Here is a 23800-nt window from a genome sequence, read left to right on the forward strand (position 1 = left end):
AAAAATACCACAATATATAGCCCCAGAGGCTATATATGTGGTAAATACCCCTGCCAGAATCCAGGAAAAAGCGGGAGAATAGGCCGCGGAAAAGGGGCGGAGCTATCTCCCTCAGACACACTGGCGCCATTTCTCCTTCACAGATCCGCTGGAAGGAAGCTCCCTGGCTCTCCCCTGCAGTCTACACTTCAGAACAGGGTAAAAACAGAGAGGGGGGGCACTAAATTTAGGCGCAATATATATATATATATATATAATATAAAAAGCAGCTATAGGGGACATAACTCAGTTAGTCCCTGCATTATATAGCGCTCTGGTGTGTGCTGGCATACTCTCACTCTGTCCCCCCAAAGGGCTTTTGTGGGTCCTGTCCTCATTCGGAGCATTCCTTGTGTGTGTGCGGTGTGTCGGTACGGCTGTGTCGACATGTTTGATGAGGATAATGATGTGGAGGCGGAGCAGATGCCTTTAGAAGGGATGTCACCCCCTGCGGGGCAGACACCTGAGTGGATGGGCTTATGGAAAGTAATGAGTGCACGTATAGACTCCTTATATAAGAAAATCGACGACATGCCAAATGTGGGACAGCCGACTTCTCAGCTCGTGCCTGCCCAGGCGTCGCATGGGTCGTCAGGGGCTCTAAAACGCCCGCTACCTCAGACCGCAGACCCAGATGTCGACACTGATACTGACACCAGTGTCGACGACGATGAGTCTAACCTGATGCCCACTAAGGCCATTCACTGCATGATTGAGGCAATGAAAGAGGTGTTACACATTTCTGATATAAATACAGGTACCACTAAAAAGGGTATTATGTTTGGGGAGAAAAAACTACCCGTAGTTTTTCCCCCATCAGATGAATTAAATGAAGTGTGTGAAGAAGCGTGGGCTTTCCCTGATAAAAAATTGGTAATTCCTAAGAAGGTACTAATGGCGTTCCCTTTCCCGCCAGAGGATAGGTCACGTTGGGAAACACCTCCTAGGGTGGATAAAGCGCTCACACGTTTGTCTAAAAAGGTGGCACTACCGTCTCCGGATACAGCCGCCCTCAAGGAACCTGCTAATAGAAAGCAGGAGGCGATCCTGAAGTCTGTATATACACACACAGGCATTATACTTAGGCCAGCTATTGCGTCAGCTTGGATGTGCAGTGCTGCCGCTGCGTGGTCAGATAAACTGTCAGAAAATATTGACACATTAGGCAGAGACACGATCCTGTTAACCATAGACCATATAAAAGACTCAGTCTTATATATGAGAGATGCACAGAGGGAAATCTGCCGACTGGCATCTAAAGTAAGTGCATTGTCCATTTCTGCTAGGAGAGGCTTATGGACTCGCCAGTGGACAGGAGATGCAGATTCAAAAAAGCACATGGAAGTGTTACCATATAAGGGTGAGGAATTATTTGGGGATGGTCTCTCGGACCTAGTTTCCACAGCAACGTCTGGGAAGTCAGCATTTTTACCCCATGTCCCCTCACAGCCTAAGAAGGCGCCGTTTTATCAGGTTCAGTCCTTTCGGACCCAGAAAAACAGGCGTGGAAAAGGCGGGTCCTTTCTGTCCAGAGGCAGAGGTAGGGGAAAAAGGCTGCAACAAACAGCAGGTTCCCAGGAGCAAAAGTCCTCCCCCGCTTCTTCTTCCAAGTCCGCCGCATGACGGTGGGGCTCCACAGGCGGAGCCAGGTACGGTGGGGGGTCGCCTCAAAAATTTCAGCGATCAGTGGGTTCGCTCACAGGTGGATCCCTGGATCCTGCAAATAGTATCTCAGGGGTACAAGCTGGAATTCGAGGCGTCCCCACCCCACCGGTTCCTAAAATCTGCCTTGCCGATTGCTCCCTCAGACAGGGAGGCGGTGCTAGCGGCAATTCACAAGCTGTATTCCCAGCAGGTGATAATCAAGGTACCCCTACTTCAACAAGGCCGGGGTTATTATTCCACACTATTTGTGGTACCGAAACCGGACGGTTCGGTGAGACCCATTCTAAATTTGAAATCCTTGAACACGTACATTCTGAATATCCCAAAGTCACAGCTGGTTCCGACGACACGGCTACTGTTCCTGGGTATGATTCTGGATATACAGTCCAGAAGAAAGTGTTTCTCCCGGAGGAGAAAGCCAGGGATTTGTCATCTCTAGTCAGAGACCTCCTGAAACCAAAACAGGTATCAGTGCATCGCTGCACACGGGTCCTGGGAAAGATGGTAGCTTCTTACGAAGCAATTCCCTTCGGCAGGTTCCATGCCAGAATCTTTCAGTGGGACCTGTTGGACCAGTGGTCCGGATCGCATCTTCAGATGCATCGCTTAATAACCCTGTCTCCAAGAACCAGGGTGTCTCTTCTGTGGTGGCTGCAGAGTGCCCATCTTCTAGAGGGCCGCAGGTTCGGAATACAGGACTGGGTCCTGGTGACCACGGATGCCAGCCTTCGAGGCTGGGGGGGCAGTCATACAGGGAAGAAACTTCCAAGGACTATGGTCGAGTCAGGAGACTTCCCTTCACATAAATATTCTGGAACTAAGGGCCATCTACAATGCCCTAAGTCAAGCAAAAGCCCTGCTCCTACACCAGCCGGTGCTGATCCAGTCAGACAACATCACGGCAGTCGCCCATGTAAATCGACAGGGCGGCACAAGAAGCAGGATGGCGATGGCAGAAGCCACAAAAATTCTCCGATGGGCGGAGAATCATGTACTAGCACTGTCAGCAGTGTTCATTCCGGGAGTGGACAACTGGGAAGCAGACTTCCTCAGCAGACACGACCTCCACCCGGGGGAGTGGGGACTTCACCCAGAAGTCTTCCAGATGCTGGTAAACCGTTGGGAAAAACCACAGGTGGACATGATGGCGTCCCGTCTCAACAAAAAGTTAAAAAGATATTGCGCCAGGTCAAGAGACCCTCAGGCGATAGCTGTGGACGCTCTAGTGACACCGTGGGTGTACCAGTCGGTTTATGTGTTCCCTCCTCTGCCTCTCATTCCAAAGGTATTGAGAATAATAAGAAAGCGAGGAGTAAACACAATTCTCGTGGTTCCGGATTGGCCAAGACGAGCGTGGTACCCGGAACTTCAAGAGATGCTCTCAGAGGACCCGTGGCCTCTACCGCTCAGACAGGACCTGATACAGCAGGGGCCCTGTCTGTTCCAAGACTTACCGCGGCTGCGTTTGACAGCATGGCGGTTGATCACCGGATCTTAAAGGTAAAGGGTATTCCGGAAGAAGTCATTCCTACGCTTATTAAGGCCAGGAAAGATGTTACGGCAACGCATTATCACCGCATATGGCGAAAATATGTTGCATGGTGCGAGGCCAATAAGGCCCCAACAGAGGAATTTCAACTAGGTCGATTTCTGCATTTCCTGCAAGCAGGAGTGGATATGGGCCTAAAACTAGGCTCCATTAAAGTACAGATCTCGGCTCTGTCGATTTTCTTTCAAAAAGAACTAGCTTCAGTACCTGAAGTTCAGACTTTTGTAAAAGGAGTGCTGCATATTCAGCCCCCGTTTGTGCCTCCAGTGGCACCTTGGGATCTCAACGTGATGTTGAGTTTCTTAAAATCACATTGGTTTGAGCCACTAAAAATCGTGGATCTGAAATATCTCACGTGAAAAGTGGTCATGTTATTAGCCTTGGCTTCAGCCAGGCGAGTGTCAGAATTGGCGGTTTTATCATATAAAAGCCCTTATCTGATTTTCCATATGGATAGGGCTGAGTTGAGGACTCGTCCCCAATTTCTACCTAAGGTGGTGTCAGCGTTTCACCTGAACCAGCCTATTGTGGTGCCGGCGGCTACTAGTGAATTGGAGGACTCCAAGTTGCTAGACGTTGTCAGGGCCCTGAAAATATATGTTTCCAGGACGGCTGGAGTCAGAAAATCTGACTCGCTGTTTATCCTGTATGCACCCAACAAGCTGGGTGCTCCTGCTTCTAAGCAGTCTATTGCTCGCTGGATTTGTAGTACAATTCAGCTTGCACATTCTGTGGCAGGCATACCACAGCCAAAATCTGTAAATGCCCATTCCACAAGGAAGGTGGGCTCATCTTGGGCGGCTGCCCGAGGGGTCTCGGCTTTACAACTTTGCCGAGCAGCTACTTGGTCAGGGGCAAACACGTTTGCAAAATTCTACAAATTTGATACCCTGGCTGAGGAGGACCTGGAGTTCTCTCATTCGGTGCTACAGAGTCATCCGCACTCTCCCGCCCGTTTGGGAGCTTTGGTATAATCCCCATGGTCCTTACGGAGTTCCCAGCATCCACTAGGACGTTAGAGAAAATAAGAATTTACTCACCGGTAATTCTATTTCTCGTAGTCCGTAGTGGATGCTGGGCGCCCATCCCAAGTGCGGATTGTCTGCAATACTTGTAAATAGTTATTGTTAACTAAAGGGTTATTGTTGAGCCATCTGTTGAGAGGCTCAGTTGTTTTCATACTGTCAAACTGGATATAGTATCACGAGTTGTACGGTGTGATTGGTGTGGCTGGTAAGAGTCTTACCCGGGATTCTAAATCCTTCCTTATTATGTCTGCTCGTCCGGGCACGGTGTTCTAACTGAGGCTTGGAGGAGGGTCATGGTGGGAGGAGCCAGTGCACACCAGGTAGTCATAAATCTTTCTAGAGTGCCCAGCCTCCTTCGGAGCCCGCTATTCCCCATGGTCCTTACGGAGTTCCCAGCATCCACTACGGACTACGAGAAATAGAATTACCGGTGAGTAAATTCTTATTTTCTGTTACTGTGCAAATCAATCACAGTCTGAAAATTGAAAACGCGTGCCCAATAATGTGAAAAACTATAGCGTTAATTTGGCAGTACTCTTCTGTAATTGGATTTTATACTTCAATGTCCATAGGTATCCACAGGCATAACCCTGGGGTATGCTGGTAGAGACGAAGACAGGCACCGAACAGTTAAGCTTTTTGAAGCTTTCAGGTTGCACTGGACCCTTTTCACCCCCCCCCCATATCCCGGCCACAGTTCAGGTTCTTCAGTATTTGTTTGGTGCCAGCAGGAGATGGTCACCGTGCTAATAGTGGAGCTGCATTCTGCTGCCCAAGCAGCGCTGCTGCCCCATCACCCCTGCCGAAGCCGCGACTCCGGCCATGGTGACGAACTTTTGGCGGGGACCCCTGCAATACCTTTGCTAGCAGGGCACACAGGGGACCCCAAGACTGCCACTGGAGCACAGCGGACTAGAACGGCAGGGTCCCACGATCACAGCAGTTCATACCTCCTGTTCCAGGAGACAGACCGGAGGTTTGCTGATGTGTACCCAGACTATGGCCTTGGACTACACTAGACCACTAGGGCTAATTACACTGATGCTGGGGACAATTATACAGGCCAGGGAACCTGGTGGTTAAAGTCAGCAAGGGGAGGTCAGGGCTTACCCAGTGGCCCCTCCCCCAGCCCAGGGCGCCATTCCTCTTCCACCCTCAGAGAGTCGTTTGGCATCCAATTACAGCTTTGCAGGTCTCTGGGAACGCTGGGTCCAGTCTCCCTGTATACCTCTCCCTGGAGTCAGGTTATACTCAGCACTATTTTATACTAGTTACTGCAGCTGTGTAGTTGAATTCAGTGTCCATGGCGGTTAAATTGTAATTTCTGTATTGTATGTGACTTATATTAGCTCTGCTGTCTGCCTTTTCTTGCTGTACTGTTACATAGCTTTCCCTTTTCTCTTACATCCTAGAGGATGCTGGGGTCCACATTAGTACCATGGGGTATAGACGGGTCCACCAGGAGCCATTGGCACTTTAAAAATTTGAGAGTGTGGGCTGGCTTCTCCCTCTATGCCCCTCCTACCAGACTCAGTTTAGAATATGTGCCCAGAGGAGCCGGTCATAGCTATGGGAGCTCCATAGGTGTTTCTTTAGTTTCATTTTTTTTTTTTATAGAGTTTAGGCACAGGAAGGCTGCTGGCAACAGCCTCCCTGCTTTGTGGGACTGGGGGGGAGTAGTGTCCGCCCCTGAGCCACTATCTCCGCTGACAGGACTTTGAGCTCCTGAGGGGATCGATCGTTCCCCGCCACAGGGGATCGCTCACCCCAGCAGCATGCCGCCAACCCCCTTACAGAGCCAGAAGACGTCGGTGGCAAGTGAGTCACCGGGCCCCCTTAACTAGCGGGGAGCCGGTGTGAAGATGGTAACAGGGTAGGGAGCGCCCTGAGCCAGCGCCTATACCCTACACTGGTCGTCAAGCCTGTTGGGGACCCCAGATCTCTGCCAGCACAATTCCTCAGGCCAGCATAAAATTCAAACAAAGCAGGAAGCAGCGCCAGAAAAGGAGGCGGAGCTTCTCAGAGCGGACCCAGCAGCGTTCAGCGCCATCTTTCCTGCATGCAGAGACGCTGACAGGTGAGAGTTGTCCCTCCACATCAACTCCATCTATCTGTACGGTACCAGGGGGTGTTAGAAGGCGGGGAAGGCTGGCAATAGACTATGTAACCTATTAAGGTACACAGCTGGCGCTGGTAAAGGGTGTCCTTTATCTCCTAAAGCACTGTGTGTGGGTTGGCTCCAAGCTCTGTGTCTCTCTTGGCATTCTTAGGGGGGAAACTCTGTCTGCCATTTCCCTGTGTGTGTGTGTGTGTGTGTGTGTGTGTGTGTGTGTGTGTGTGTAGGGTGCTTGCTGTCTCACATAAGCCATGTCTAGGGATTCTGTGTCAAATGCTGCAGAGGATATGTCCTCTCAGGATGATCCCATTCCATGCAATCAGGATTGCTCTGGTTTAGCACATTCCAATAGGAGAACCTGAATGGTTAATCTCTATTAAGAGTATGATTTCTCAGATTTCTACTAGGGTAGCACAGAATGAAATTGCAACTCAGGTTTTACAAAACTCTATGGCTGTTTGGTCCGGGTCGGCACCTTCAGGCCCCCTGGCACTCACTCTCAAAAACGTGCTCTTGCCCAGATTATGCTAGACGACACGGATACCGACTCTGACACGGTAGACTGTGATGGGGACGTGCTGCGGAGGGCGGCATCTCTTGCAAAAGGGGTGCAGTTGATGATTGAAGCCATTAGAGATGTGTTAAATATTGCTGACGCAATATCTGAACAGGTTGAGGAGGCTTACTTCACGGATAATAAGAAAGCCCCACTAACCTTTTTTTGCGTCTAAAGAGTTAAATGCTATATTTGAAAAATCCTGGGAAAACCCAGAGAAAAAAAATCCAGATCCCAAGAAAGGTTCTGGTTGATTTCCCTTCCCTGAGGAGGAAAGAAAGAAATGGGAAAACCCACCCATAGTTGATGCATCTGTGTCCAGATTGTCAAAAAAGGTGGTTTTACCTGTCCCGGGATCTGCCGCATTGAAATAACCGACTGATCACAAAATTGACACTACGCTCAATTCCATATACACGGCTTTGGGGACGATATTACGCCCCAATTATTGCCTGTGCATGGATTTCTAAGGCTATAGTAAAGTGGTCTGGCACGTTACGTGAGGAATTGGATACAATGGATAAAAGTGACGTTGAATTGTTCTTACGTATCATACAGGATTCTGCGGGATTTACGGTGGAATCCATGAAAGACCTGGGTTCGATGGCTGCAGGGATATCTTCCATGTCTGTCTCGGCTCGTAGAGGACTCTGGCTGCGCCAATGGTCTGCCGACACGGAATCCAGGAGAGGCGTGGAGAACCTACCCTACACAGGTCAGGTTCTATTTGGGGAAGCGCTAGATGTGTGGATTTCCACGTCAACTGCGGGTAAGTCACCTTTTCTTCCTTCAGCTGCGCCTGCTACGAAGAAACCCTTTTCTTCAGCTAAGTCACAGTCCTTTCGGACTCCTAAAACAAGAAAGATCAAGCCACATAACACCTTCTTTAGAGGAGGGTGGGCAAAAAACCTAGACCAGGAGCCTGCTTCTGGTACGTCAAAATCCTCAACATGACGGTGGACCGCACGGCCTGGAGGAGGGGTCGGTGGGAGGCGAGGCTCAGATGATTCAGCCATATGTGGGTGTCGTCCTGCCTGGACCCCTGGGTACAGGATATTGTGTCCCAGGGGTACAGGCTGAAGTTTCAAGAACTCCTGCCTCACTGATTCTTCAAATCAGGCTTACCAGCTTTGCTGACAGACAGGGCTATCCTACAGGAAGCCATCCAAAAATTGGAAGGGTCACAGGTCATTGTCCCAGTTCCATCTCATATGCACAACAAGGGTTACTATTCGAACCTTTTCGTGGTACCGAAACCGGATGGCTCGGTCAGGCCAATTTTTAATTTGAAATCGTTAAACCCCTATCTGAGGGAGTTCATATTCAAAATGGAATCTCTGAGAGAGGTAATCTCAGGTCTGGAGGAAGGGGAGTTTCAGGTTTCCCTGGATATCAATGATGCGTACCTCCACATTCCAATGACAGCCGCATCAGGCTTATCTCCGATTCACACTGTTAGACAGTCACTTTCAGTTCCAGGCACTGCCGTTCGGTCTCTCCAGGGCAAGGTGATGGCAGAGATGATGGTTCTCCTCCGCAGGCAGGGAGTGAACATATTTCCATACCTGGACAATCTACTGATAAAGGCAGTGTCCAGGGAGAGGTTATTGCAGTCCATCACTCTTACGACTCAACTACTCAGGAGTCACAGTTGGATCATGAAACCTTTCCGAAATCACATCTGACGCCGACAAGGAGATTGTCTTTCCTGGTAATGGCCCTCTACACGGAAGTGCAGAGGGTGTTTCTACCGGTGGAGAAAGCGTTGGTGATACAATCCATGGTCTGGGATTTCTTGAAACCTGCCCGGATATCAGTTCATCTGTGCCTTCGCCTTCTGGGGAAGATGGTTTCCTCCTACGAGGCTCTAAAGTACGGGAGATTTCATGCTCGACCCTTCCAACTGGATCTCCTAGACTAATGGTCGGGATCTCATCTGCACATTCACCAGAGGATACGTCTCTCACTAAAGGCAAGGATTTCGCTCCTCTAGTGGTTGCAAATGCCTCACGTTCTGGAGGGCCGCAGGTTCGGAATCCAGAACTGGATCCCTCTGACCACAGATGCAAGTCTCAGAGGTTGGGAAGCGGCCACCCAAGGGGAAACCTTCCAAGGAAGATGGTCAAAGATCATATAGAGAACAAGGGTTCAGGCAATTCTCTTTGCTCCGTGGTACGCAGATCTTCTGGATCTACTGCTGGAAGAACTGTGGCCTCTTCGCGAGGACCTTCTGCAACAGGGGCCGTTCGCTTATCAGGACTTACCGCAGCTACGTTTGACGGCATGGTGGTTGAACGCCAGATCTTAGCCCGTAAGGGTATTCCGAGCAAGGTTACTCCTACCCTTATACAGGCGAGGAAAGGGGTAATGTCTAAATATTACCTTCGCATATGGAAAAAATATGTGTCTTGGTGTGAATCCAAGAAATTTCCTACGGTGGAGTTTCAACTTGGACGGTTTCTCCTCTTCCTGCAAGCAGGTGTGGATATGGGTCTGCGTTTGTGATCCATAAAGGTCCAGATTTCGTCCTTATCTTATCTCCCTGAGGTTCAGACCTTTTTTGAAAGGGGTTCTGCACATCCAGCCTCCCTTTGTGGCGCCGACTGCACCCTGGGATCTTAACGTGGTGTTGCAGTTCCTGCAATCGGATTGGTTTGAGCCTCTACAGGAGGTTGAGGTAAGTTTCTCACGTGGAAGGCTGTCACTTTGTTGGACTTAGCTTCGTGTCGGAGTTGGGGGCTTTATCCTGTATTATTCCATTTCATATTTATTCCATTATTCTATATCTTATTCCATGCAGATAGACCTGAGCTCAGGACGCGTCAGCAGCTCCTTCCAAAGGTTGTGTCGGCATTTCATATCAACCAACCTATTGTGGTGCCAGTGGCTACTGACTCCTCAGTTCCATCAAAGTCCTTGGACGTGGTGAGGGCTTTGAAGATCTATGTGAAGAAGACTGCTCATCACAGAATATCGGACTCTTTATTTGTCCTGTATGATCCCAAGAAAATTGGGTGTCCTTCTTCTAAGGTGACGATTTCTCGCTGGATTAGATTCACTATCCAGCATGCATATTCTCCGGCAGGCTTGCCGTGTCCTACGTCTGTCAAGAACGCTCAATCCCGGGATTGAGTTAGTGATGCCACTGGCAGGCAGCAGCAGGACTCAGTAGCTGCACTACATCCTCCTCCCGTCCCTCAGCAGTTTATTTACTAAGCCTTGGATGGAGATAAAGTGTACAGACATTAAGTAGCAGCCAACCAGTTCCTAACTCATTTTTCAAACACAGCCTGTAAATGGCCGTTAGGAGCTGATTGGTTGGTACTTTAGCTCCATCTACTGTATCTCCATCCAAGGCTTAGTACATAGACCCCTTAGTTCTTATTTCTCTCCCCCTCTCAGTCCTTTATCTCTATCCACCGCCCCTCTGTCCTTATAGCTCTCTCTTCCTCATCTCTCAGTCCAAATGTATCCCCCCCCCCCTTAGTCATTCTATGTTTCCACCCCCCCAGTCCTTATATCTATCTCCCGGCCCAGTCCTTATATCTTACACCCTTCCCCATCTCCTCGAGTACCGTCCTCCGCTTGTGTACTCCTATCTCTGCGGCTGGCTCCTGCTAAGCAGCACACAGTCCTTCTCTGCTTGGCCTTTAATGTGGTGCTTGTGCGGGAGGACGGATAGATGCAGCTGGCGTCAGGCCTGCGCAGCGTGACCTCTGACATTATGTCACGATTTGCACAGCCAGAGGGCAGGAGCAGCCGGGCAACATCTGAGGCACCTGCCGGAAGTGCTTAGCGCTACCTGGCATTTTTAAGAAAAAAAAGGAAAGGAAAAAAGCATGCCCACAGTGACTAATCCCGGGATTGGAAGCTCCATTCCTGGGTCTCAAATCCCAACTTTTTAGCCAAAAAATCCCAATTGGCCTTCCTAGCCGGTATAATGTTGAAGTTTTGCTTGAATTTCTGCTGCGGGGTACACTGGGCTCCACAAGGATTAACATCGGGGTGTAGAGTAGGATCTTGATCCGAGGCACCAACAGACTCAAAGCTTTGACTGTTCCCAAGATGCACAGCGCCACCTCCTATATAACCCCGCCTCCGTGCACAGGAGCTCAGTTTGTAAGTTGGTGCCATGCAGTAAGCAGGCAATCAACAGGATGGCTGATATTGCAGCCCATATTATAGCTTATTTCAGAAGAAAAGAAGAACTTTTGAAGACTTCAAGGGCTTCAGCTTTTATGTATGTCAAATAGACATCAATTGCTGCAGCTCCATCACTCCCCCAGCGTCGCTGTATACTCCCGCGCCTTGGTTGCCGGGTAACTATAGCGGAGGCTCCGGTGTCCTTCTGTTAGTCACACACACTCGCCGCTGACCTCCGGGATCGTGTGGCTGCAGGTACAAGGGGAGGTAAGGGGTCTCTTTGGCCCGCTGTTAACCGAATCTGGCGCGGCCGTGGGACGCGAGAAGCGCGCGCAGGCGTGGACACTGTAAAGGGCAGCCGTTCCACTAGTCACCGGGACACAGGGCACAGGTGAGGTTTTTCTATTATAAAGACCAGTTTTTAACAAGCCCGCAGCGCCAGGTAGGGAAGCCAGCAGGGGGATAAGGCCTAACCTGTAGCCCCTCCCCCAGCCCCAGGGCGCCATTTGGGTAAATGTTCCCGCCCTGGAGCTGCATATCTCGCCCTCACTCCCTGTCAGCCACCATCACAACGGAGCTGCGCTGTTCCTGGGGCAAATCCTCCTCTGTAAAGCCGGCTGCTCGCCAGCGCTGTGCATTTTACAAGACACTTAAGTATTCTACCTGTCAAGGGACAGTGTTAGTTAAGAAAGGGTGCATACATTCAGGGTTGTGTGGTCCAAACACCCTGTGATATACATCCAGTATCTACTGTGGTTTGTTATATCTACTGTTTACAAATATAGCTATACTTAGTATTACTTTGTATTGCTAGTCCAGTGCAGTTTTATGGTTGTATAATTTCTGCATGGTACGCTTGTGTGTGTGTGTGTGTGTGTGTGTGTGTGTGTGTGTGTGCATGTAGCTGCTGCGTGGCTGCCATATCTGGTATTTCACTCAGCGTGCTACTCTTATATTCTGTAACCTGAGGGGGCTAAGTGTGTCAGGTTTTCTGCATAATATAGGTTTTTCACAAGATATACTTGCTGTGTATTTTTCTTTGTGATTTATAGTCACTTTCTCTCTCTCTCTCTCTCTCTCTCTCTCTCTCTCTCTCTCTCTCTCTCTATAATATAATATATTATCTTGGATTCCCGGTTTGTGCTGACAGGAATGTCACGCTACACTGGGAGTTCTTGCTAGGTATATCGCTGCTAAAGATTGTACCAGGTTGCCTGATATTGTGCTTATTGGTGGTCATCCCGAGTTTTTTGCTCGCTAGCAGTTTTTAGCAGCCGTGCAAACGCTATGCCGCCTCCCACTGGGAGTGTATTTTAGCTTAGCAGAAGTGCGAACGATAGGATCGCAGAGCGGCTGCAAAGTTTTTTTTGTGCAGTTTTAGAGTAGCTCAATACCTACTCAGCGCTTGCGATGACTTCAGACTGTTCAGTTCCTGTTTTGACGTCATAAACACTCCCTGCGTTCGCCCAGCCACACCTGTGTATTTCCTGGCACGCCTGCGTTTTGTCGAACACTCCCTGAAAACGGTCAGTTGACACCCAGAAACGCCCACTTCATGTCAATCACTCTGCGGCCAGCAGTGCGACTGAAAAACTTCGCTAGACCCTGTGTGAAACTACATAGTTTCTTGTAATAGTATGACGTGCGTGCATGCACAGAAGTGCTGTTTTTTTGCCTCATCGTTGCACAGCGAACGAATGCAGCTAGCGATCAACTCAGAATGACCACCATTATTATGTCAGCTACACAAGGCAACGGAGCTGGGGCGTCTCCCACATTGCGTGGTGGTGATGCTGCAGACATTTTGAAGGAAAATGTGGTAGCAGAGAGTTCAGGTTCAGGGGGTTCCTTACCCCCCAGTGGGTCTGCAGCACCGGGGGCAACAAATGACCCGCCTTGGGCTACCTTTTCCACGCTGTTGAATACACTAGTAACTAAACTGACGCCCACTGTGGGACCACCTGTGCCAATGCAGCAGTTTATGGTCTTTGCAGTTAATCCCCCATGGGCGGATGAAATCTCAACTCAGTTACAGCACTTGAACCGGTCACTGACTAAATCTAAATCTCACTCTCGCTGTTATGATCCTGATACTCAGGTCAGGGGAGATCTTATATGGTGGGACCTGAGTACCAGGACGTAATGCTGGAAAAGGGAAAAGGAATGGGAATAGCCCCTGGCACCCTATCTCCGTTGTCTCACCCGTGCTGTCAGTACACTCTTGCGAGACTATGGTTTCTTGGGCCCATGGCATCCGCGTTTGAAGGGCGGATTACGTCTGCCCAATTCCGATGCCCCCTCAGGTCTTAATGAGAGACAAAGAGTGAACTGAGACAGGGTGATAACAAGGGGCCCTCTAACTAAACAACAAGGCCAGGGGCTACTGGCAAACCTGAAACTAAAAGTATGCGCGGATTACCGCCAGGGAAAAGAACAACCAAAATATTCCACTTGTCCACTCTCCTACACGGCACCGCCGAGTACCGGAGAGGACTATGGAAGCGGAAACCTCTGCAAATGCACCAATACAATGAAATAATACTAAAGTGGCCTAGGCCGCAACATACGGCAGGGCCGTCACTCACGAAACCAAGAGAGAACCTCAATCGACTGCCACAGGTAACTTAAGGCCAGAAGAACTTCTTGGGACCAGGTGACTAACTCCAAGATTCAGGAACTCAGACAACTGGAGGGACCGGACACAGCTAACCAGACGTTCACCAAACATGAGCAGCATGCAGGAAGCTATCACCGGCGTCTGTGTGAGGCACTGAGGAGGCATTTAACAGGGAACCCTCCAATCAGAGTACAGAGCCTAATAACAATAAATGTCGTGCAGCTGCCTTGCTGCACGACCAGAAAACATGTGTGATCACTTTAATTAATCAACCCTGCAACGGGGAACGCGGTCCGCCTGTGGCGTCCCCGTTGCTAAGGTCCCGGCGCGCCCGGCGTCCTAGCGTTGCTAGGGATCCGGCGGCTCAGCGCGCACGGCGTCCTAGCGTTGCTAGGGACCCGGCGGCTCAGCGCGCACGGCGTCCCTAGTTGCTAGGCGCCGGGCAAGGAGGAAGCCCCAGACCGCGGCGCTTAACACTCGCCCACCTAAGACTAAGACGTCTTCAAAACGGGCCGATACTTCCTCACAATCCACTGCTATTCCGGACACATCCTCTGCGGAGGATGGTGCATATACTGACCCCACAGACACTGACTCTGATGCTTCTGATGGGGAAGGGAAGTCAATGGTGGATGTCCCTGATTTGATTGAGGCTATCAGGCTCATTCTTCAGGTGTCTGATGTACCTGAGCCTGTGGCTGTCTCTAAAAATCCGGACAGATTTAAACGTAAGATGGTGGTTAAACAAGTTTTACCTCATTCTCAACACCTGGCTGACATACGTCGGGAATCCTGGGAAAACCCGGGAACAAAATTCACACCGCATAAGAGACTGTTGGCTCGCTATCCTCTCTCTACAGAGCTATGTAAAAATTAGGAAACTCTTCCGCCTGTAGATTCTCATGTGGCACGCATGGTAGTTTCCTCTGCTCTGCCAGTAACTACCGTCACCTCTCTGAAGGAACCGACTGGTAGATGTGTGGAGGGTTGTTTTAAATCGATTTACACCCTAACGGGGGCTGTGCATAGGCCAACCATTGCAGCAACATGGGCTGCTGAAGCCGTTGAGGCGTGGGCTCAGGAGCTAGATGCGGATCTGCCTTCCAACACATCTGAGCATGCTCGACAATGTCTCTCATATATTGCCACGGCTTCTCTGTACATTAAGGAGGCGGCCTCCGATGCCGGGGTGCTGGCGGCCAAGGCTGCTACTACGTCCGTCTTGGCCAGACGTATCCTTTGGTTGAGATCCTGGTCGGTGGATATGGATTCCAAGAAAACCCTGAAGGTGCTTCCTTTCAAGGGAGACATTCTCTTTGGAGAAGACCTCAATAAGATTGTGGCTGATCTGGCTACTGCTAAAACAGCTTACCTACCTAGTACGGCTCCTTCCACGCAGAAGGCTAAAAGTACTTTCCCTCGGCCCTTTCGTCCTCCAGGTAAAGCAAAAGGTCAGGCGTACCCAAAGCAAGCTCGCGCTTCCAGACCTACCAAGCCCAGACCAAAGCGGGCCTGGGCTGCCCGTCAGCCTGCTTCCAAAACTGACAAGCCTGCCGCATGACAGGGCGGGCCTCCCTCTGGGGGATCACAGGGTGGGGGGCCGACTTCTAGGTTTTGCCCAGGAAAGTTTGAGGACGACTTCCGATGCCTGGGTAAGGGAGGTCGTCACTCGAGGTTACGCCGTACCCTTCAAGAATTGTCCCCCTCATCGATTTTGCCTGACAGATGTTCCTCTGGACCCGGCGAAGGCAAACACTGCATACGGTGGTACATTCCCTCCTGACCACAGGAGTGGTAGTACAGGTGCCTTTGGCTCAGAGAGGGAAGGGGTACTATTCACCGCTGTTTCTAGTCCCGAAACCGAATGGGTCCTCGCGGCCCATTCTCAATCTGAAGTCCTTGAACAAGTATGTGCGGGTCTCCAAGTTTTGTATGGAAACTCTGCGCTATATTATTCTGGCCTTGGAGCCTGGGGACTATATGGTCTCCCTGGACATACAGGATGCCTACCTGCATATTCCTATTGCAGTGTCTCCTCAGCAGTACCTGAGGTTTGCGGTGGGCAACCTTCCTTACCAATTTCGGGCGTTACCTTTTGGTTTGACAACGGCTCCGCGAGTTTTCACCAAAGTAATGGCGGTAATGACGGCTGTACTCCGCCGTCAAAGGGTCAGGATCCTACCGTACTTGGACGATTTGTTGATCTTGGCAAATTCCCTAGAACTTCTCCTGTGTCATCTATATCTGACGGTCCAGTTCATGAAAGCCTACGGGTGGCTAATCAACTGGAAGAAATTCTCCCTGGTTCCTGCTCGGAGCATGCTGCACCTGGGAGTGTTATTGGACACTCACAACCAGCGGTTGTTCTTGTCTCAGGAGAAGTCCTGAAGCTTCAGGACAGGATTCAATGCTTCCTATCTTGTCCGCAAGTGTCGATACATTCGGCAATGCAAGTGCTAGGTCTCATGGTGTCAGCTTTTGACATGGTGGAGTATCCTCAATTCCATTCTCACTCTCTACAGAAGTTAATTCTTACCAAGTGGGACGGCCTGCCTCACCGGATCAGATCTCGTATGATCTCCCTGTCTCCAGTTGTCCGCCTGTCACTGAGCTGGTGGCTTCAGGACCATCGATTGAGCAGGGGCCGTTCCTTCTGGATCTCCAACTGGGTCCTGCTGACGACGGATGCCAGTCTGAGAGGTTGGGGCGCGGTGTTGAAACAAAGGTCTCTTCAGGGTCGGTGGACCGAGGAGGAGTCTATACTCCCGATAAACATTCTGGAACTGCGGGCAGTGTTCAATGCGTTAAACCTGGCCCAGCATTTGATGCAGAACAGACCTGTTCAAGTACAATTAGACAACGCCACCACGGTGGCATACATCAATCATCAGGGCGGCACTCGAAGCCGCATGGCAATGAGGGTAGTATCACGGATTCTTCAGTAGGCAGAACGCCATCTGCCGGCCATATCCGCAGTGTTCATTCCGGGGGTCCTATACTGGGAACCGGACTTTCTCAGTCATCAGGACGTACAGGCTGGAGAGTGGCGCTTTCATCCAGAGGTGTTTTAACTTCTCGTGGACATGTGGGGCCTTCCAGATGTGGACCTGATGGCGTCTTGACACAATCACAAGGTTCCGGTCTTCGGAGCAATGACAAGGGATCCTCAAGCAGCGTTCGTGGATGCTCTGTTCAATCCCATGGAACTTTTGGTTGCCGTATGTGTATCCTCCGATGTCATTACTACCCAGAGTAATACAGAAGTTCAACCAAGAAGGCGGAAACCTACTTCTGATTGCTCCAGCATAGCCCAGGCGGCACTGGCTCTCCGATCTACAGGGCCTCTCGCTAGATCGTCCCCTTCTACTTCCACAACAACCAGATCTCGTTTAGAACCCTTGTGTTTACCAGGACTTGGCCCGTCTGGATTTGATGGCATGGCTCTTGAAGCTTCCGTCCTGAGGGCCAATGGTTTTTCTGAGGCGGTCGTTCAAACTATGTTGAAGGCCTGTAAGCCGGCTTCTGCTCGGTTTACCATAGGGTCTGGAATGCTTACTTTACTTGGTGTGCGTCTCACAATCATGACGTTTTCAAGTTTAGCACGGCCAAACTGTTGGCCTTCCTACAACAGGGCCTGGACTTAGGCCTTCGTCTGGCCTCCCTCAAGGTTCACATTTTTGCCTTGTCGGTTTGGTTTCAGAGGAAGTTTGCTGCCCTACCTGATGTTCATACATTCACTCAGGGCGTGTTGCGGATTCAGCCTCCTTATGTTCCTCCTGTGGCCCCTTGGGATCTGTCGGTGGTTCTGGAGGCCTTGCAAGAGTCTCCGTTTGAACCTCATGCCTCTGCTGACCTTAAGTGGCTTTCCCTTAAGGTGCTGTTTTTGCTGGCTATTGCTTCAGCTAGAAGGGTCTCAGACTTGGGTGCCTTATCCTGTAAGTTCCCTTATTTGATTTTTCACTGTGACCAGCCGGTTCTTAGAACGCGACCGGGTTATTTACCCAAGGTGGTGTCTTCCTTCCACCTTAACCAGGAGATTGTGGTTCTGGCCTGTAATTTTCCTGAATTGTCTTCCAAAGAGCAGTCTTTGGATGTGGTCGGGCTCTCCGTATCTATGTGAAGAAAACATCCTCCATTAGGAAATCTGATTCTCTGTTTGTACTGTTTGGTTTTCACAAACGTGGCTGGTTCCAAGCAGACCTTGGCTAGATGGATTAGAATGGTGATTGCACATGCTTATGTACAGGCTGGTCGTCCAGCTCCTGCTACCATTAAATCCTACTCGGTCGGTTGGACCTTCTTGGGCGGCCCACCGTGGTGCGACCCTTGAACTATTGTGCGAGGCGTCTACGTGGTCCTCAGTGAACACGTTCATAAGGTTCTATGCCTTCGATACTTCCGCCTCCCAGGATGCTTCCTTTGGATGCCGGGTTCTTGTGCCCGCTACAGTGCGTCCCCTCCCATAAGGAACTGCTTTAGGACATCCCCGATGTTAATCCTTGTGGAGCCCAGTGTACCCCTCAGCAGAAACGAGATTTATGGTAAGAACTTACCTTTGTTAAATCTCTTTCGGCGATGTACACTGAGCTCCACAAGGCGCCCACCCTGACGCACTTAGCTTCTTTGGGTCGGTATGGCATTAGCCGCTGACACCCTCTCCTGTAGTGAGTGTGTGGTGTAATTGGCTACGAGCGATTGTCGTCTCTGGTACCTGCTACTGCATTGGGCTGGTTAACGAAACTGAGCTCCTGTGCACGGAGGCGGGGTTATAGAGGAGGCGGCGCTGTGCATCTTGGGAACAGTCAAAGCTTTGAGCCTGTTGGTGCCTCGGATCAAGATCCTACTCTACACCCCGATGTTAATCCTTGTGGAGCCCAGTGTACCGCGCAGAAAGAGATTTAAAAACGGTAAGTTCTTACCATAAATCTCGTTTTTAGCACACTTGCGAAATATGCAGCTAAAATATACACACAGCCTATACGGGTTGGGTACGGGTAACCAGTGGTTGGAATCCCGGCAGTCAGCATACCGATGCTGGGATCCCGGCAGGCAGAATGCCGACGGGGGGTGAGTGAACAAAGTCCCTTGCGGGCTCACTGCGCTCGCCACACTGCTGGCTCGGTGGCTTGCTGCAGTCGCCACAGGTTCTATGCCCACTCTATGGGTGTCATGGACACAACGAGTGGTAATAGTCCTGGGCCCCCTGCCGGCATTGCCTGTTCAGCCAGGGAGAGTGTTTGAACAGGTGTGAAGCTGGATCAGGAAATAGGAACAAACTAGAAATACCTATGCAGCCTGAGATGTGGTTTGCACAGATGTGGAGCAGGATCATGAATCTGTGCAGCATTCAGGAACAAAAGTGCACCGGTTTGCCGGTATCCCACCGTCTGTATGCTGACCGCCAGGATCATAACTACATCCCGACTATATGGCAACAGCCTGTGATCTATTATAAGCTGGAACAAAAATCAGGAACAAAAGTGCACCGGTTTGCCGGTATCCCACCGTCTGTATGCTGACCGCCAGGATCATAACTACATCCCGACTATATGGCAACAGCCTGTGATCTATTATAAGCTGGAACAAAAACTGAGCATTTTCTCTATCGTCCTAAGTGGATGCTGGGGTTCCTGAAAGGACCATGGGGAATAGCGGCTCCGCAGGAGACAGGGCACAAAAGTAAAGCTTTTACAGGTCAGGTGGTGTGTACTGGCTCCTCCCCCTATGACCCTCCTCCAGACTCCAGTTAGATTTTTGTGCCCGGCCGAGAAGGGTGCAATTCTAGGTGGCTCTCATAAAGAGCTGCTTAGAGAGTTTAGCTTAGGTTTTTTATTTTACAGTGATTCCTGCTGGCAACAGGATCACTGCAACGAGGGACAGAGGGGAGAAGAAGTGAACTCACCTGCGTGCAGGATGGATTGGCTTCTTGGCTACTGGACATGAAGCTCCAGAGGGACGATCACAGGTACAGCCTGGATGGTCACCGGAGCCACGCCGCCGGCCCCCTCACAGATGCTGAAGCAAGAAGAGGTCCAGAATCGGCGGCTGAAGACTCCTGCAGTCTTCTTAAGGTAGCGCACAGCACTGCAGCTGTGCGCCATTTTCCTCTCAGCACACTTCACACGGCAGTCACTGAGGGTGCAGGGCGCTGGGGGGGGGCGCCCTGGGAGGCAAATGTAAACCTTTAAAAAGGCTAAAAATACCTCACATATAGCCCCAGAGGCTATATGGAGATATTTACCCCTGCCTAAATGTACTAAATAGCGGGAGACGAGCCCGCCGGAAAAGGGGCGGGGCCTATCTCCTCAGCACACGGCGCCATTTTCTGTCACAGCTCCGCTGGTCAGGAAGGCTCCCAGGTCTCTCCCCTGCACTGCACTACAGAAACAGGGTATAACAGAGAGGGGGGGCAAAATAAATGGCAATATATTAATATAAAAGCAGCTATAAGGGAGCACTTAATCATAAGGCTATCCCTGTCATATATAGCGCTTTTTGGTGTGTGCTGGCAGACTCTCCCTCTGTCTCCCCAAAGGGCTAGTGGGTCCTGTCTTCGTATAGAGCATTCCCTGTGTGTCTGCTGTGTGTCGGTACGTGTGTGTCGACATGTATGAGGACGTTATTGGTGTGGAGGCGGAGCAATTGCCAAATATGAGGATGTCACCTTCTAGGGGGTCGACACCAGAATGGATGCCTTTATTTGTGGAATTACGGGATAGCGTCAACTCGCTTAAGCAGTCGTTTGCCGACATGAGGCGGCCGGACACTCACTTAGTGCCTGTCCAGGCGCCTCAAACACCGTCAGGGGCTGTAAAACGCCCCTTGCCTCAGTCGGTCGACACAGACCCAGACACAGGCACTGATTCCGGTAGTGAAGGTGACGAATCAACCGTATTTTCCAAAAGGGCCACACGTTATATGATTTTGGCAATAAAGGAGATGTTACATTTAGCTGATACTACAGGTACCACTAAACAGGGTATTATGTGGGGTGTGAAAAAACTACCAGTAGTTTTTACCGAATCAGAAGAATTAAATGACGTGTGTGATGAAGCGTGGGGTGCCCCGATAAAAAACTGCTAATTTCAAAGAAGTTATTGGCTTTATACCCTTTCCCGCCAGAGGTTAGGGAGCGCTGGGAAACACCTCCTAGGGTGGACAAAGCGCTAACACGCTTATCAAAACAAGTGGCGTTACCCTCTCCTGAGACGGCCGCACTTAAAGATCCATCAGATAGGAGGATGGAAAATATCCAAAAAGGTATATACACACATGCAGGTGTTATACTACGACCAGCTATTGCGACTGCCTGGATGTGCAGTGCTGGGGTAGTTTGGTCAGAGTCCCTGATCGAAAATATTGATACCCTGGACAGGGACAATATTTTACTGTCGTTAGAACAAATAAAGGATGCATTTCTTTATATGCGTGATGCACAGAGAGATATCTGCACACTGGCATCACGGGTAAGTGCTATGTCCATTTCGGCCAGAAGAGCTTTATGGACACGACAGTGGACAGGCGATGCGTAGAGGAGTTATTTGGGGTCGGTCTATCGGATTTGGTGGCCACGGCTACGGCCGGGAAATCCACCTTTCTACCTCAAGTCACTCCCCAACAGAAAAAGGCACCGACCTTTCAATCGCAGCCTTTTCGTTCCTTTAAAAATAAGAGAGCAAAGGGCTATTCAAATCTGCCACGAGGCAGAGGACGAGGGAAGAGACAGCAACAGGCAGCTCCTTCCCAGGAACAGAAGCCCTCCCCGGCTTCTACAAAAGCCTCAGCATGACGCTGGGGCTTCGCAAGCGGACTCGGGGGCGGTAGGCGGTCGTCTCAAGAATTACAGCGCGCAGTGGGCTCACTCGCAGGTAAATCCCTGGATCCTGCAGATAATATCTCAGGGGTACAGGTTGAAATTAGAGACAGAGCCACCTCGCCGTTTCCTGAAGTCTGCTTTACCAACGTCCCCCTCAGAAAGGGAGACGGTTTTGGAAGCCATTCACAAGCTGTATTCTCAGCAGGTGATAGTCAAGGTACCTCTTCTACAACAAGGGAAGGGGTATTATTCCACTCTTTTTGTGGTACCGAAGCCGGATGGCTCGGTAAGGCCTATTCTAAATCTGAAGTCCTTGAACCTGTACATAAAGAAGTTCAAGTTCAAGATGGAGTCACTCAGAGCAGTGATAGCGAACCTGGAAGAAGGGGACTTTATGGTATCCTTGGACATCAAGGATGCGTATCTCCACGTTCCAATTACCCCTCACACCAGGGGTACCTCAGGTTCGTTGTACAAAACTGTCACTATCAGTTTCAGACGCTGCCGTTTGGTTTGTCCACGGCACCTCGGGTCTTTACAAAGGTAATGGCCGAGATAATATTTCTTCTTCGAAGAAAAGGCATATTAATTATCCCATACTTGGACGATCTCCTAATAAGGGCAAGGTCCAGAGAACAGCTAGAGATGGGTTTAGCACTATCTCAAGAGGTGCTAAAGCAGCACGGATGGATTCTGAATATTCCAAAATCCCAATTAATGCCGACAACTCGTCTGCTGTTCCTGGGGATGATTCTGGACACAGTTCAGAAAAGGTTTTTCTTCCCGAAGAAAAAGCCAAGGAGTTATCTGACCTGGTCAGGAACCTCCTAAAACCAGGAAAGGTGTCTGTACATCAATGCACAAGAGTCCTGGGAAAAAATGGTAGCTTCTTACGAAGCAATCCCTTTCGGCAGATTCCATGCAAAGGGATCTGTTGGACAAATAGTCAGGGTCGCATCTTCAGATGCACCTGCGGATAACCCTGTCGCCGAGGACAAGGGTATCCCTTCTGTGGTGGTTGCAGGAGGCTCATCTATTGGAGGGCCGCAGATTCGGCATGCAGGATTGGATCCTGGTGACCACGGGTGCCAGCCAGAGAGGCTGGGGAGCAGTCACACAGGGAAGAAATTTCCAGGGAGTGTGGTCGAGCCTGAAAAAGTCTCTTCACATAAGCATTCTGGAACTAAGAGCAATCTACAATGCTCTAAGCCAGGCGGAACCTCTGCTTCAAGGAAGACCGGTGTTGATCCAGTCGGACAACATCACGGCAGTCGCCCATGTAAACAGACAGGGCGGCACAAGAAGCAGGAAGGCAATGGCAGAAGCTGCCAGGATCCTTCGCTGGGCGGAGAATCACGTGATAGCACTGTCAGCAGTATTCATCCCGGGCGTGGACAACTGGGAAGCAGACTTCCTCAGCAGACACGACCTTCACCCGGGAGAGTGGAGACTTCATCCAGAAGTTTTCCACATGCTATTAAACCGTTGGGTAAAACCAATGGTGGACATGATGGCGTCTCGCCTCAACAAAACACTGGACAGGTATTGCGCCAGGTCAAGAGATCCGCAGGCAATAGCTGTGGACGCGCTGGTAACACCTTGGGTGTACCAGTCGGTATATGTGCTTCCTCCTCTGCCTCTCATACCAAAGGTATTGAGGATTATACGGCAAAGTGGAGTAAGACTAGTGGCTCCGGATTGGCCAAGAAGGACTTGGTACCCGGAACTTCAAGAGATGGTCACGGACGATCCGTGGCCTCTACTTCTGAGAAGGGACCTGCTTCAGCAGGGTACTTGTCTTTTTCAAGACTTACCGCGGCTGCGTTTGACGGCATGGCGTTTTGAATGCCAGATCCTAAAAGGAAAAGGCATTCCAGAAGAAGTCATTCCTACCTTGATAAAGGCAAGGAAGGAAGTCACCGCGAAGCATTATCGCCGTATTTGGCGAAAATATGTTGCGTGGTGCGAGCAGCGGAGTGCTCCGATGGAGGAATTTCAACTGGGTCGTTTTCCTACATTTCCTGCAATCAGGATTGTCTATGGGTCTCAAATTGGGATCTATTAAGGTTCAAATTTCGGCCCTATCAATATTCTTCCAAAAAGAATTGGCCTCAGTCCCTGAGGTCCAGATTTTTATCAAAGGAGTACTGCATATACAGCCTCCTGGGGTGCCTAAGGTGGCACCGTGGGATCTAAATGTAGTTTTAGATTTCCTCAAATCAAATTGGTTTGAACCACTAAAGAAGGTGGATTTGAAATATCTCACATGGA

At 50.2% G+C, this 23800-nt stretch overlaps 1 protein-coding gene across 4 annotated transcripts in view; it reads left to right on the forward strand.

The window, feature by feature from the left end:
- Nucleotides 1-23800, forward strand: part of MEIOC (meiosis specific with coiled-coil domain) — a 434415-nt gene that overhangs the window by 366813 nt on the left and 43802 nt on the right. The window lies entirely within an intron of this gene.

This window comes from Pseudophryne corroboree, chromosome 3 (genome assembly GCF_028390025.1).
Source record: "Pseudophryne corroboree isolate aPseCor3 chromosome 3, aPseCor3.hap2, whole genome shotgun sequence".
In the NCBI taxonomy this organism is placed as follows: domain Eukaryota; kingdom Metazoa; phylum Chordata; class Amphibia; order Anura; family Myobatrachidae; genus Pseudophryne; species Pseudophryne corroboree.